This window comes from Balaenoptera acutorostrata, chromosome 3 (genome assembly GCF_949987535.1).
Source record: "Balaenoptera acutorostrata chromosome 3, mBalAcu1.1, whole genome shotgun sequence".
NCBI classification, from domain to species: domain Eukaryota; kingdom Metazoa; phylum Chordata; class Mammalia; order Artiodactyla; family Balaenopteridae; genus Balaenoptera; species Balaenoptera acutorostrata.
Window position 1 is genome coordinate 149791720 of NC_080066.1, and position 14917 is coordinate 149806636.

At 44.1% G+C, this 14917-nt stretch overlaps 1 long non-coding RNA gene across 2 annotated transcripts in view; it reads left to right on the forward strand.

Moving 5' to 3' along the window:
• LOC130707702 (uncharacterized) overlaps positions 1-14917 on the forward strand; it is a 34890-nt gene that overhangs the window by 484 nt on the left and 19489 nt on the right. For both annotated transcript variants that reach the window (XR_009007721.1, XR_009007720.1), the window contains exon 2: positions 9441-9607. This is a non-coding gene — a long non-coding RNA (uncharacterized LOC130707702). The remainder of the gene's footprint in view (positions 1-9440; positions 9608-14917) is intronic.

Genomic DNA, 14917 nt, shown 5'->3' on the forward strand with positions numbered 1-14917 from the left:
CATCTAGTAAGACCTTCAGGCCCACTGGAATGTTCTTTAGAACTCTTAAGACTACAGTTCTCGCCTTTGTGAAGACTGCATACAGCTCGCCCTTTCCTAGGTTCCTGTAAGAAGAAATTCCAATACCGTTGATTTTTAGAATTCAGACGAGAGACCACTTTACTGGAGCGCAAACTGAGGGTGGGAAAGCTGTCGGTGAAGTGGGCTTGGTCTCTCTGAAGAGGCTCAGTTTCTCTACAAATCTTGGAATTTTTTTGCCTGGGGGAATTGCACCTTGGATCACGGTGACCTTAACAGAAATCAGATTAAGAACCAAAGCTGAATATAGATTCAAAACGATACTGCAGTTCATGAGCAAGGCTGACTTTTCCTACATCCTTTTGTTATCCTCCGCTTCTCAAACAGAAAGAAAGGAAGGAAGGAAGAAAAAGAAAGAAAGAAAGAAAGAAAGGAAGGAAGGAAGGAAGAAAGAGATAGATGGCCCCTAATATTTCTTCTGTGCTTTAATCCTTTCATGGCAATATAGATTTCCAATGAGATGGTTCTCTGACATTTCAAAACCAGCCCATGCTGAGAGATCTAGCCTGATCTCTACTAAACTTTTCCCCTTCCGTGGTAGGAATAGATCCGATATATTTGGCATTCACTGAGTGTTTTTTGTCTAATTATAGTTTGGGGTTAATTGTTAGACACACTGAAGACAGTGGGGCAATTTGGAAGGATAACCAGGGCTGGCATCTCCAGCTTTGCTGCCACCAGCTGCAAGATCTTGGGCAAGTACTTAACCGACTGCTCAACCTTAAAGTGAGGGGATCTTGTAGGCCTGACATTCTGTGGTTTGTACATGAGAATGGCTACACTCATGTGTCCCACATGAGTGTCCCACCCATTTCAGGCCTTGAAGAAGTTAGAGTGCCATACCAAAGGTCAACTGCAGTAGGTCTTGAGAAAGAATTTCTGAGTAAATGCCCTAAAAGAGTGTCCAGATTCTTATTGTACATAGGATCAGTGAACTGGAAAAGATATGGATGAGTCTTTGAGTAAACTCCCTAAATTTTGTTCAAAATAAAACTATGGCACTCCCAAGCAGAAGAGAGCAAGTAAGGAGGGGGTAGAGGTATTTCATGTTTTAAAAAAGACCATAAGAAGAAAGGTTTTCTTGATAAAAATTTAAATTTGGCGGAAGAAGGAATTTTCCAAAATGATGTAGACACACGGAGAGAAACAAACAGGAAAAAAAAAAAACAACAACACTAAAAAGATATAGAGAAAGATTGTCAGTGGTGATCTCTTTCAAGTGGTAGGATTATGAGTAATTGGGCAATTTTTATTGTCATTTTGCTTATTGATAAGTTTGTATGTTTTACGATACAGTTTTGATCTCTACTTCTCCCCCACCCAGAAGAGAAGAAAAACAATCCTTGATCCCTCTCAGTAGGAAAAGTCTAACTACCCACATAACTTAAATCTTTCATGAAGTGTCATTCACCAAACATTTCAAGAAGTCACTCAGTAAATATTTGTTGAATGGATAAGTGCTAGGAATTCAAATGAGGGAATATCCTTCAGGCTAAAGCTGTCTAGCAGAAGTTGTCTAGCCAGGTTGCATGGAAGAGGCAGAACTAAAGCCAGTCCTGGAAGTGGATGGGGAGGGGACAGGGAGGAACCTGCATTCAGGATTAAAGGGTGAACATGGACCCACCGCAGAGGTGGGGAAGCCTGAGTAAGCCCAGGGATACAGTAAGAGGATGAGAAAGAACTCTGAAAAGATAGGTTGAGACCAGATTTGTCGAGGGCCTTGTAATTACTTGTTTCAGACAAGTAAATATTTCATTGACTATTTGTAATTATTTAATGTCTAGCTTGTTCACCATGAGGGCAGCAGCCCTCTGGTTCTCCACAGTTGTCCCAGCACCTAGAGGGCTCCTGGCACATAATTGGTTCTCAGTACATATTTGTGACCAAATGACTGACTTGAATACCAGGCTGAGAAAAAAAGTCTGTGTTTGGTTTAGCAGATAAAAGTTTAGCCCTGAAAGCTTTTGAGTAGGGCTGGGAGGTGATCAAATGTTCACCATCTCTGAGGATGAGAATAGATGAGGAATGGATGAGGAGGTGCTTAAGTCGGGCATCCAAAGGTGTATACAGCTTGATTAGTGGAGAATAGGAAGCGTGGAAATGGACATTAATGCAGTGGATAGAAATAACAGAAATACCAGCCCGAGAAGAGGTAAGAGAGCAAAAAGGGAGTGATGGAAAATAAACTTTACTAAATAAAAAAAGGGCAGATTGCAAAAGACTTTGAAAGGCAAGTAGAATTACCAAGATTTCACCACTATTAAGCAAGGGGTGACAACTGTCACCCCAAAAAGAATCATTTTCTCTACCACACTGAAAGGTATAGCATAAGGCAGGGAGAAAATAATAGCAATCAGTGATGCGGCTTGGCAATGGACTTATGTCAGAAGATCATGCTTTCTCCTGGCTCTGTCCTTTGAAATCCATGTGACTTGAGGCAGGGTACCTGTTTGAACCTCAGTTTCCTTATTTTTAAAGAGATGTAAAAATAGAACCTGATTTTTATAGAGGTTTGTAGGATTAAATGAAACAAGTCCTACAAAAGCTCTTAGCATGCTGCCTAGCACCCACTAGATATTCAAGGTATTTATTTTCTTCTTTCCTCTACCCATCATATTCAGAAACACTCAAGGGAAGTAATTAGTTAATTGCACCCTAGGAAACTGCAGAGGCTTCTTGACTGGGAGTTAAACCAGGGTTTTTCCCTTAAAAAAAAATAAAAATAAAAAAGGAAGGAAAGAAAAGGGAGAAAGAAGGAGGGAGGGAAGGGAGGGAGGGAGAAAAAAACAAACAGGCATCATAGACTGATGATTAAAGTTTGAGGCCTTGGCTTTTAACTGAATCGGAATCCATACTCACTGTTTGCAATTAGGCAAGTTAATTCCCTGGTCTCCCCAGCTCCCTCATCTGGAAATTGGGGATAATTATCTCACTGGGCTCCTAGAATGATTAAATGACAGGATGTATATTATGTGCTTAGCACAGAGTCTGTCAAGTAGTAGTAGTTATTGTTATTATTATTATTTGAGCCTAAAGCATGATTTGGTAAATGAATATCACTCTCTCCTCAGGTCTTCTGGGAAGTATTTTAAATAAGTACTTTGGTGCTAAAATCCCTCAGGCAGAGATGTTAAGCTTTTCCAAGAGTCAGCCCACCCCTCTCACCTCTCACAGTACACCATTTCAGGAGAGGAGCCCTAGTTCCTGATTCATAAACCCCGTTTGCAGTAATATGACATTCAGTAAATGTTTTGGGACAATGTGTGGTAGGGCTGATGTGACAGAAGTTGGAGCCAAACACTCGGGTCCAAATCATTGTCAATGTCACTGTCATTGTCACTGTGAACAAGGCACTTCATTCCTCTGAGTCTCCATTTCATTTGTTATAGAATGAGGCTGTTTTGAGGATTAGATGAAGTCAGGAGGACTCCCTGCAGTACCTAATACATAATAGGTGCTCATTAAATTGTAAATGTTCTTAACATAATCGATAGTATTTTAATTCCTGTCTTCTGAGAGTTAATGGGGCTTGAAACAACAAAATGGTAAGAAATCTTCCCTCCTTTCTTCTCCCTTGCATCTCCTACAAAAACCTCAGTTCAGAAAACAACTGTACCATGGCAGCTCTTTGTTTATTTTATTTTTTAAGATTTTTTTTTGATATGGACCATTTTTAAAGTATTTATTGAATTTGTTACAGTATTGCTTCAGTTTTGTGTTTTGGTTTTTTGGTCACGAGGCATGTGGGATCTTAGCTCCCCAACCAGGCCTTGAACCCACACCCCCTGCTTTGGAAGGCAAAGTCTTAACCACCAGACTACCAGGAAAGTCCCATGGCAACTGTTTACAATGTCTCATTTCTGGAGACCAAGTTGCGTTTTAACAATGAACAGAGTCTTTTAATCAAGGAATAAAGATCAAACGTAATTTCTGCTTCTTTCAGCCTGGTTGCAGGGCTAGCCGCGTGGGACGGCTCTCCATGAAATTACACCTCTTACGACCATGCTGGGTCTGCAAGGATTTCATTTAAGCCTTTTAGTCAGGGACCCCAAATAGGTCCAATCAAAAGAGAATTAAAGGGAAGATTATACGTACAATTGGGGGTTTTTTTGTTTGTTTTTTAATTTATTTATTTTATTATTTATTTTTGGCTTGGTTGGGTCTTCGTTGCTGCGCGCAGTCTTTCTCTAGTTGTGGAGAGCAGAGGCTACTCTTCGTTGTGGTGCGCGGGCTTCTCATTGCTGTGGCTTCTCTTGTTGTGGAGCACAGGCCCTAGGCACGCAGGCTTCAGTAGTTGCAGCACGCGGTCTCAGTAGTTGTGGCTCACGGGCTTAGTTGCTCCGTGACATGTGGGATCTTCCCAGACCAGGGCTCGAACCCGGGTCCCCTGCATTGGCAGGCAGATTCTTAACCACTGTACCACCAGGGAAGCCCACAATTGGGGTTTTTGAAGAACATGTAATGACTGGGAAAATGATCACATAAAGTGGAAAGGAAAAAAAGATAGAAAACTATCTGTTGTAATCTTTAAAAAATTTAAAAGTAAATTGGATAAATCAAGAAAAAGAACTGTATATGTAATATATTTCTAATTTTATGGAATGTATATTTGCATTAATATTATTGAAAGAAATATATCAAAATGTAAACTGGGCTTCCCTGGTGGTGCAGTGGTTAAGAATCCGCCTGCCAATGCAGGGGACACGGATTCAAGCCCTGGTCCAGGAAGATCCCACATGCCACGGAGCAACTAAGCCCATGCACCACAACTACTGAGCCTGCGCTCTAGAGCCCGTGAGCCACAACTACTGAAGCCCGCATGCCTAGAACCCGTGCTTCACAAGAGAAGATCCCCACATGCCGCGTAGCCACTAAGCCTGTGCTCCACAACTACTGAGCCTGCACTCTAGAGCCCGTGAGCCACAGCTGCTGAGCCCGCACGCCACAACTACTAAACCCCGCGCACCTAGAGCCCGTGCTCCACAACAAGAAAAGCCACTGCAATGGGAAGCCCGTGCACTGCAAAGAAGAGTAACCCCTGCTTGCTGCAACTAGACAAAACCCGCATGCAGCAACAAAGACCCAACTCGACCAAAAATAAATAAATGAATAAATAAATAAATTTATTTTTTTTTAAATGTGAATAATTATCTCCAGTCTAGATGATTATCTCCAGTCTAGGAGTGATTTTTTTTCTTTGTCCTGTACTATTCTATTTTCTAGCATTAAAATGTACTGATTTTCTAATCAGAAAAGTATGTTATTATTAATAATCATTATGAAAAATTTTAAGGATGTGGAAATGTGCATAGTATAACAATAAATGAAAAAGTAGTGAAAAAAATCCTTCATACAATATGTTTACAAATGTGTGTGGGTGCGCGCGTGCATCTGTGTGCATTAAGTGTAGTACCCAAAATCTCATTATTAGTTATTTCTGAGCTGAGTGGTGGAGTATGGGTAATTTGTATTTCTTCGTTTTACTTTTATTTTCCATATAGCTAAAATAACCATGCAATACTATTATAATTAGAATAAAAAACCACAAAATCTTTTTTTTTTTTTGGTAATAATGAAATAGATTTCAAGCTGAAAGCATTATTGCTAGTTAGAGAGATGGTAGAGGAGGGAAAAAAAATAGACCCCGAGGATGACAACAATAATAATATTAATGACAATATTGATAATGACTCCTATGAATTGAGGGCACACTGCGAATGCCATCACTGTTTACAATCTTTTTTATTTTTCAGAGCCTTTAATGACTCTTCCAAGCAAACAAAAATTCCTGGAATATAAACAGTCCATTGCTTGCCTATCTTTTCCACCTCCTGGAGGGAACATTCTTGGTTATATGCAGACAGACATGTGGCTTGGTACTTTTAGAACTATTCAGTAGTTTAGCTTAGCTGTGGTCTTACTCACCTAACACAGGCATAGACTTCTTTCATTCTTCAGCTTTTCAAATCTCCGTCTTTAAATCATGTTGGTGACCAAGACTTAACTGAAACTTCAGCTCACTGTTTCACTTTTGAGATTAATGCCCCCTTATCAGAAAAAAAAATCAATTTAAAGATTTTTGTTATTATTTAAATAAACCAGTAAGATCTGATGAATGAGCAACTCTCACAGTTGTTCGTGAAAAATAGATTTTATGAGAGCAGGAGCTGTGTAGTTACGGACGCGGCACAGCAATGCCCTCTTAGAGACCATGGTGGACAACCTCGCCACCGTGTGGTATTGAGGAGTATGGCGGCCGTATTTCTCTCTTTTTTAATGACATTTGTTTTCTAGTTTTACACTTTTTTTAAATAAATTTATTTATTTTTAATTTTTGGCTGCGTTGGGTCTTCGTTGCTGCGCACGGGCTTTCTCTAGTTGCAGCGAGCGGGGGCTACTCTTCGCTGCGGTTCACAGGCTTCTCATTGTGGTGGCTTCTCTTGTTGCAGAGCGTGGGCTCTAGGCGCATGGGCTTCAGTAGTTGTGGCACGTGGGCTCAGTAGTTGTGGCTCGTGGGCTCTAGAGCGCAGGCTCAGTAGTTGTGGCGCTCAGGCTTAGTTGCTCCATGGCATGTGGAATCTTCCCAGACCAGGACTTGAACCCATGTTCCCTGCATTGGCAGGCGGATTCTTAACCACTGTGCCACCAGGGAAGTCCCTAGTTTTACACTTTAAGTGCTGAAAGTAACCTTCGTGATCACTGGGTGGAGCCTCTTCAATTGTTGTGGAAACCAAAACCTAAACCATGGATATCACTGGGGCTTGAACCCAAATCTTCAGACCCTCTTCTGACACTTTCTTGCCACACAATTGTTTCTAGTTCTTCCAAGTTCACTCAGGGACTAGCTGCATGTCATTTGCGGGGAAACTTAGCGCCATCTAATGCAATAACTCAATTTTACATTCAAGGAAGCCCAAGCCTAGAGAGGACAAATTACTTGCTAAAGGGTCCACAGCTAATTCTGTGTCCCTTGTTTTTTATTCCATTCATTCATTTACTCACCAAACATTTACGCATGTGTCTACTATGTGACAGGCACTATTCAAGGCACTAGAGATACAATAGTGAACAAAAATAGACAAAAGGCCCCTCATAAATCACATCTTCTAATAGGAAAGACAAATAGAATAAGCAAGTAAAATACACAATATAATATTACAGAGAGATCAGTGTTAAGAAAGGAAAAAAGACAGTGGAGGGAGAGAGTAGAAGGTGAAATGTTAGAAGAGGTTATATTTCAGAGTGGCCAGAGAAGGCCTCCTTAGCAAGGTGACTTTTGAAATAAAGATCTGAAGAAATTGAGGAAGCCAACCATACAGATATTCAGAAGAGCATTCAGGCAGAGGAAACAGCAGTGCAAAGGCCCTGAGGCAGGATCGTACCTGTGTATTGAAGAAAAGAGCAAGGAGACCAACCTAATGGGTATGAGAGTTCCAGGGTAGCAAGAAGTAGGAGAGGTAACGGGGGGCCAGATCATGGGGTACTTTCCAGTCAAAGGAGGACTTTGGCTTTTACTTTTGTGAACAAAGAAGAACAAAAAGCATTACTCATCACCCAGTTCTACCAGGGTGAAGTTGCAACCCACTGGGGTCTCCCACTCACAGTGTGCCCTGAGAGGAATTCAGAATGCAAAACAAGATGAGGCACTCTGTGCTCAGCATAAATGGGCCGCTAGACAGTAGACACATGTCTCAGGAAGAATTTCAGTGATCCCAGATTCTTGCATCTTCCATACATAGAAAAGCATTAAAGTCATTAACTTGAGATATCTGTTCTTTGTGACCAGCAACACTCTTCTACCAAGATGCATGCTTGACTGCATGTGTTCCCTAGCCCCAAAAATCTGTATGAAAACTGACTCCCTAATTTGGAGCAGTTCCTCAGAGCTCAGTGGCTGTCTCCCGGGCTATAGTCCTTAGTAAGTCCCTGAATAAAACTGAAACTCAACAACTCTTACGTTGTGTGTTTGGAAGTTGACACTTTGAATGAGATGGGAGCCATTGAAGAGTGTTCAGCAGGGGAGTTGCGTGGTCCGACTTTAACAGGAACACTCAGGCCACTAGGTTCACAATGGGCTGCAGAAACAAAGGCAGGGGCATGAGAGGAGGAGGCCCTTCAGTAATCCTGGCAACACATATAACAGCAGGTTAGGCAAGGGGGGGTGACAGGAGTGTGGTGAAAGGTGGTCAGAACTGTAAAATATATTTTGAGGGTAGAGCAGCTAGCTTTGCTGGTGGATTGGAAGAGGTGGGAAAGAAAGAGGAGTCAAGGATGACACCAAGGTTTTGGGCCTGAGCAACTGAAAGCATAACATTGCCATTAATGGAAAACGGAGGGCATCTCAGCAGCTCACTGCTAGGCATGCTCAGTGTGAGATCACCGCCCCACCCCCAAGTGGAGATGTCGGGTGGGCAGCTGATTATGTAGGTCTGGAGTTCAGCCAAGAGCTGTTAAGTAGTAACAGTCCAGTCCAGAGAACATGAACTCCATAAAGTGACTAAGGGCACCATTGAAAACATTCAAGCCCAAATGGGAAAATACTTCCTATTTTAGCATGGAGCTTTCCAGATTTCTACCCCCCCAAAATTTGTTTTTTATTTTCATTGAATGAAAGGTTCTTTAAATTCTATAGTGCTTTACAATTTTCAAAAGTTTCACACACATGATTTCATATAATAACTCCTTTTTCCCCCACCCCTAGACTCCCCCACCCCTAGATTCCCCCTCCCACCCCCACTGGTAACCACTAGTTTGTTTTCTATATCTGTGAGTCTACTTCTTTTTTGTTTTATTCACTAGTTTGTTGTATTTTTTATTTATTTTTTATTTTTATTTTTTGGGGGGCTGCGTTGGGTCTTTGTTGCTGCGTGCGGGCTTTCCCTAGTTGTGGCGAGTGGGGGCTACTCTTCTTTGCGGTGTGCGGGCTTCTCACTGCGGTGGCTTCTCTCACTGTGGAGCACGGGCTCTAGGCGCCCGGGCTTCAGTAGTTGCAACACACAGTCTCAGTAGTTGCAGTGAGCACGGGCTCTAGAGCTCAGGCTCAGTAGTTGTGGCGCACGGGTTTAGTTGCTCCGTGGCACGTGGGATCTTCCCGGACCAGGGCTCGAACCCATGTCCCCTGCACTGGCAGGCGGATTCTTAACTACTGCACTACCAGGGAAGCCCCATTTGTTGTATTTTTTAGATTACACATATAAGTGATATCATACAGTATGTGTCTTTCTATGTCTGACTTATCCAAAGAAACTTTTTAAACGGCTCTGCCTTGCAGAGTCGAAGGCTGTTCACCTTTTGCTCACAGACGTGACGTGAGTCTCGCGACACTGGTCAGGTCTGTGGGATGACGTTTGTGTGTTTTCTAGGTTACAGAATGGAGCCCTGCGTGGGCCAGTGGGAGCCCCAGAGGGCGGCCTGTCAGGCCAGTGGAATGTCAGGGAAATGATCTTGTGCTTCCTGTTGGACTAAAGGTGGCTCGATCCCGATTTGAAGACTTCCCTTCTTTGCTTCTTTGGATTGTGTTGATGCCCAGGTAAGGTGCAATTGCTTGCAGCAGTGTGATCTGTCTCTTTATTATTTTATTACTTGCCCTTAATCCACCCCCTACTCCACCCTCCTATAGCTTTATACGTGATGGAATTGACATTCTTTCTTTTGCATCTTGTCGTCTCCTGGGGACAACAGCAAGGGATGGCAGAGTGACTGAGAGCTTATTGAGTACCAGGCAATAGGTTAGGAGTTGATTCACATGCCCTCATTTGGCGTACAAGGACAATGCCACTGACCTACCAACTAGGCCACCACTTGTAACAACAACCAACATTTAAACAGCATTTTCAGTTCCAAAAACACTTTTACATATAGGTGCACTGATTAGGAGTATAGCTTCTAGAACCAGACTGTCTGTGTTTGAATCCCAGTTCTGTTATGACTGGCTGTGTGTTCTAGGACAATTTACTTAACGTGTCTGTTAAACCTCAGTTTCTTCATCTGCACAATGGGGATTTAAAAAATCGTACCTACCTCCTAAAGTGCTTTTCTATAGCTTTATTGCAGTATAATTGATATACAAAGAACTGCACATACTTAATGTTTTAAATTTGATGAGTTTGGATGTATGTAAACACCCACAATCTGAAGTGGTTTTAAGGATTGAGGTAATGCATGGGCAGCTCTAAGAACTGTGCCTGCAGTCTAGTGAGCCCTCAATAAAGGCAGATAGGATTATATTACCTCTTTGGGCCCTCAAAAAAAAATTCCTATAAAGCAGGTATTCTTTTTAACCGACTTTGCTAATAAGGAAACTGAGGCTCAGGGAAGCTATTTAATGTGATAACTCAGTAATAGGTAGCAGAAGCCCTAGACCCAGTCACGGGTAACAGCCTTCGATCCCCAAACATTTCCTACTTGGAATCCATTTCCTCCAGAGGGTGGGTTTTTGTGTTAACTTTCTCACCAAGTCTTCTGGTGTCCGCTGGCTTTGGGAAAGAACACACTGAGATTGGAGGAGAATAACAGCAAAAATAACCGTTCTTGGACTCATCAGTGTGTCAGGCCGGTGTCCAGCACTTCTCATGCCTTTCACATTTCATCTTCACCAAAAAACTATGCGCTGAGTACTTTTAATAACCCCTTTGTATATAAACTGGGGCCCAGAGCCATTAAGTTACAGGAGTGGTGTGAGTTGGGGCAGAATCCAAGATCCACCCGTTTATGCACAGGAAGACTTTCAGGTTCCGCAGATATGGGAAGGCTTTCAGATCCGGACTCGGGGAGGCAGATTGAGTCCCGCCCCCTTATGCTAATCTGTCCCCAGGCCAAGCTGTGACAGCCAAACAGTGACACCTGGGGCAGCCCCACCCACCCTTCAAGCTCAGAGGCTATGCAGGCTCTCAGCCCTCCCAGCCCAGGGCCAGGCCGAAGCCCTCCACTTGAGGCGCAGTGTAGCCTCCAGTTCAGAGAATCCCTGGTTCAGAGGGTGTCTCCAGGCGCGGAGGATGGACTGAAGATGTCTGTTTGGGGCCGAGGAGAGCGCAGAGGAAGTCTGAGATTTGGACTCAATCCCACGCCCTGTCACCCACCATCCCCATCGCAGGCCTCATCCACCCTCCTGCATCAGAGTTGGCAGTCTGCGTTTATTCCTTGCCTCTTGGCATTTAGATTCCCTTGTTCCTCTTCTGGGCCTCCAGCACGTCATAAGTAGAATTTCTCATGGGTAAATGGGACAATTTCCCCACTCAGACGTGAGGCTACATGTGGGAGAATAGAAACCTATGGGGGCTTGGCCTGAGCTTAGGTTTTAATGTGAGCAACCTGGTGTTTCTCTCTCTCTATCCTTCCTTCCTTCCCCTTCCTTCCTTCCCCTCCCTCCCTTCCCTCCTTCCTTCTTCTCCCCACTCTTTCCTTCTTTCCATCCTTCCTTCTTTTTACAGAGAGGGGCAGAACCACAACATACAGCTTGAGCGACCTCCCAGGATCTCCCTACTCCCACCAGAGGCAGCCTGCTTCCTATCCTGGGCGAGCTGGGTTCAGAACAGGCACTTTGCACACTCCAGGTGTCTTTGGTGTGGGGCGCGGATGTGGCCGGGTGTGACTGTTCTCCCCCTAAGTTAAGCCACTGATCGTAACTATATGTCCGAGTGCCTATTAATAACCGCAGGCAGCCCACTTGTCCCCTGTCACTCCAGCTGCTCCAACAGTGACCCACTCTCTGCCCTGCCCTCCTCCCTCGTGAGCTACAGCTGGGTCTGCAGACACCATCTGCTCCACATTCCCCTCTCTCACGTCCCTCATCCTCCATCCCTGTGTTGCTCTCTTCTGGGGCTGTGACACCAGGTCACTAATAGGGGTAAGTGAGAAGGAAAGGAAAGAGGAAAATAAAATAATAACAATTGATTCTGATAAACCCTCCAACCCCTAACATTCTACACCCGGGTTCCTTCCAGTCATTGACTATGAAAATAGCGCTCCTGGGTCTCAGAGTTCCCAAGGCCTGTGGTTTGAATAAGGAGCCTTTCCACTGGGTAGGCTTGCTACAGATGCTGAACCCACTAACAGCCGAGGAAATTTATCTTCCTGTTGGTGAAGCCTTCAGCCCTCCCATTCTGTTTGTTTCTTCCCTGACTCAGCTTCTTTCCTTTTTTATAAACTGCTACCAAGGAAGGACTTGAAATTTGAAGTATAAATAAATATTACCTCAACTATTACCTAAAATGAAGATTTGAAACTTAAAAGGGACCCAAGAAGAGAAGCATCTCAATAGAGAACGAGAGCTCTAGGAGAGTCGGTTCTGGCTTCTATGTCCCCAGTTACTAACTGGAGCATCTCTCACGCGCATTCGCAGCGTCAATAACACCAGCCCATTCCTACCTTGGAGCAGAGGATGGCACGAGATCGTCCTCGAGATCTCTTCTAGCTCTGAAGAAACAGAGATGAACAGAGGAATGGACGCCACCAGCAAGCTGGGAAAAAGGAATCTTAAGAGCCTGTGATTTCAAAGAGCCTTCTGGTTGGGACCCCTGAGATCAGATGGCCAAGTGCAGCCTATACAGCATAAATATTATGACTCTGACAGTATCTGACAGTAGTGATATCATCCTCAGGCCCTTTTGTAATTCCATCTCTTCAAAATCATCCTTCACTACTTCCTGCAAACATAACTTCCTCTGCCTAGTGGACTCCTACCTATCCTTGAAGACCTAGCTCCAAAGCTCCACACTCTGGGAACACTTTCCTGACTATCCTGAAGACACACAGGAGGTTTCCTCTCTGGGTCACACAGGACTGCCCCGCACTCAGAGCCCTCGCCACTTTGCACTGCCATCTCCTCCTCTCCCTTGACCATCAGATCTTTGAGGAAAGAGACTTGGCCTTCATCTTTGCCTGGCACATTCCTGGTTGTCCTACTTTGAATGGAGAGAGATAAGAGTGGTTATATAATGATCTACCGTCATAAAGGGCTTTCCCCTACATTTTCTCATTTAGCCTTCACACAGCCCTGGTGACATGACTTGCCCAGGTCATTTGGTAAATAGTAGAACTGGAAGATTTCACCCAGTTTGGGGACCATCAACCCCAGCTTGTAGGTGTCCCTGGAAGCCTCCTGTCATGTAGGAGAAAAGTTCCCCCAAAGTCAGTATTCCCCTCACCTTCCTTCTCCTCTCTCTCCCATCAAGTTCAAATGTCAAACGGCTAAGATAGCCGAAAGGGGTTTTTTTTGGCCGGGCTGAGTGGCATGCGGGATCTTAGTTCCAGGACCAGGGACCGAACCCATGCCCCCTGCAGTGGAAGCATGGTTTCTTAGCCACTGGACCACCAGGGTATTCCCTAGCTGAAAGTTTTGATAACCTGCCTTCTTTCCCTGCTTGTCTACCTCCTCCGGCAAAGACCCTACCTGAAGAGCAGAAACTGTTCTCCCGGAGGCCACCAGACTTCAGGCCTCTGACGTCAGAGCCCGGGCCCTCTGCCTTAAAGCTGTTGCAGACCCCATCTCTAATATGGCAACCTAGTGTAAGCCACGATATAATTGGGGGCTCTTGAGGGCTTCTCTGTAATTGCTAAGAATCCTCCACTGGATAGAGAGGAATGATATGTATTCTAGGTTCATCGTCACAATTCATCAGGTTCTCTTCCTTCTAGCTGTGTGTCCTATAGCAAGCTATTCAGTACTCTGGACCTCAGTGTTTTCATCTGTGAAAATAGGAATTGAACTTAATCAATATAAATTAGATGCCACCGCATACAGAGCCCAGGCTAGGTAGTAGGGCTATAGATCAACAGAATGTGGTCTCTGCCCTCAATAAATTAAAGTCAAATGGGAGAGACAGGAATTAAAAAGCAGAACCCACAGCAGAGTGAGCTAAAGTAGATATGGAAGAAAGGCTATTAATACCTGATTTGCCAACCTGATTTGGCAGTTGGGCCAAGAATCAAATGAGGTCATGCATATCAGGTATTCTTAAAGCACTGCAAATGTAAGCAAATATGTTATTTGTCTTCTGTAGGAGACACCAGATGTGTTGTCTGCTCAGATCTCTCCTTTTCCAAGAACTGCTCCTACCCAAATCCACATCATAATGGTGACCCGCCCCCCGCTCCAAGCACCACTTTGGCCATTTTGGTTGATTGAGCCAGACGCAGACCCCTGGCCCAAGCTGGGCCACATAGCCTCCCTGCTCTAGGTTTGGAGTGGGAATGAAGGTAACTCAGACTCAGTCACCCTGGGCTCTTGATTAGAGCAGATTCAAATCCTGGAGGCACAGACAGCTATTTTCTGACAAGGTGGACTGAAAAATTAAAGAATGCCAAACTGCCACATCTGAATGGAAAAATGGAGCAGATTTAGAGAAGAGGCAAGACAAGGGGCAGAGTCTTCCTGGCATTCAGGCCTTAGTTCAGGTCTGTCCCTGGCTGCCAGAAATGGCATCCCAGTAAGGACCATCTTTTGCTAAAGATAGCTCTGATGGCCTTCAATCCCTTGCAACTAAAAGATTTGTCATTAAGCAGTTTCTAAACAAATTCAATTCAGGCTAATGTAGGACAGAAGTCCCTCCCTAGCCCATGTAAGAGCTGTGCCATTCTTTCATTCATTCATTCATTCATTCAGTCAATTAGTAAATGAATATTATCGAATGCCAACTATTTACAAGATTCATAAGAAGTAGAAGAGAAGTTGGCTGTATCTTCTATGATATAAACCAGGCACTGGGTGTCAGCCTTCAAGCCAGCTGGCTCTCAGAGCTCCTGACATTCCCCAGTTGTGCCCTGGGAGCACTTTGGTGGCACCTGATGCTGCTGTCACTTGCAGTTATTCCTGAGAGGCTCTGGAGCCTTGGACACCATG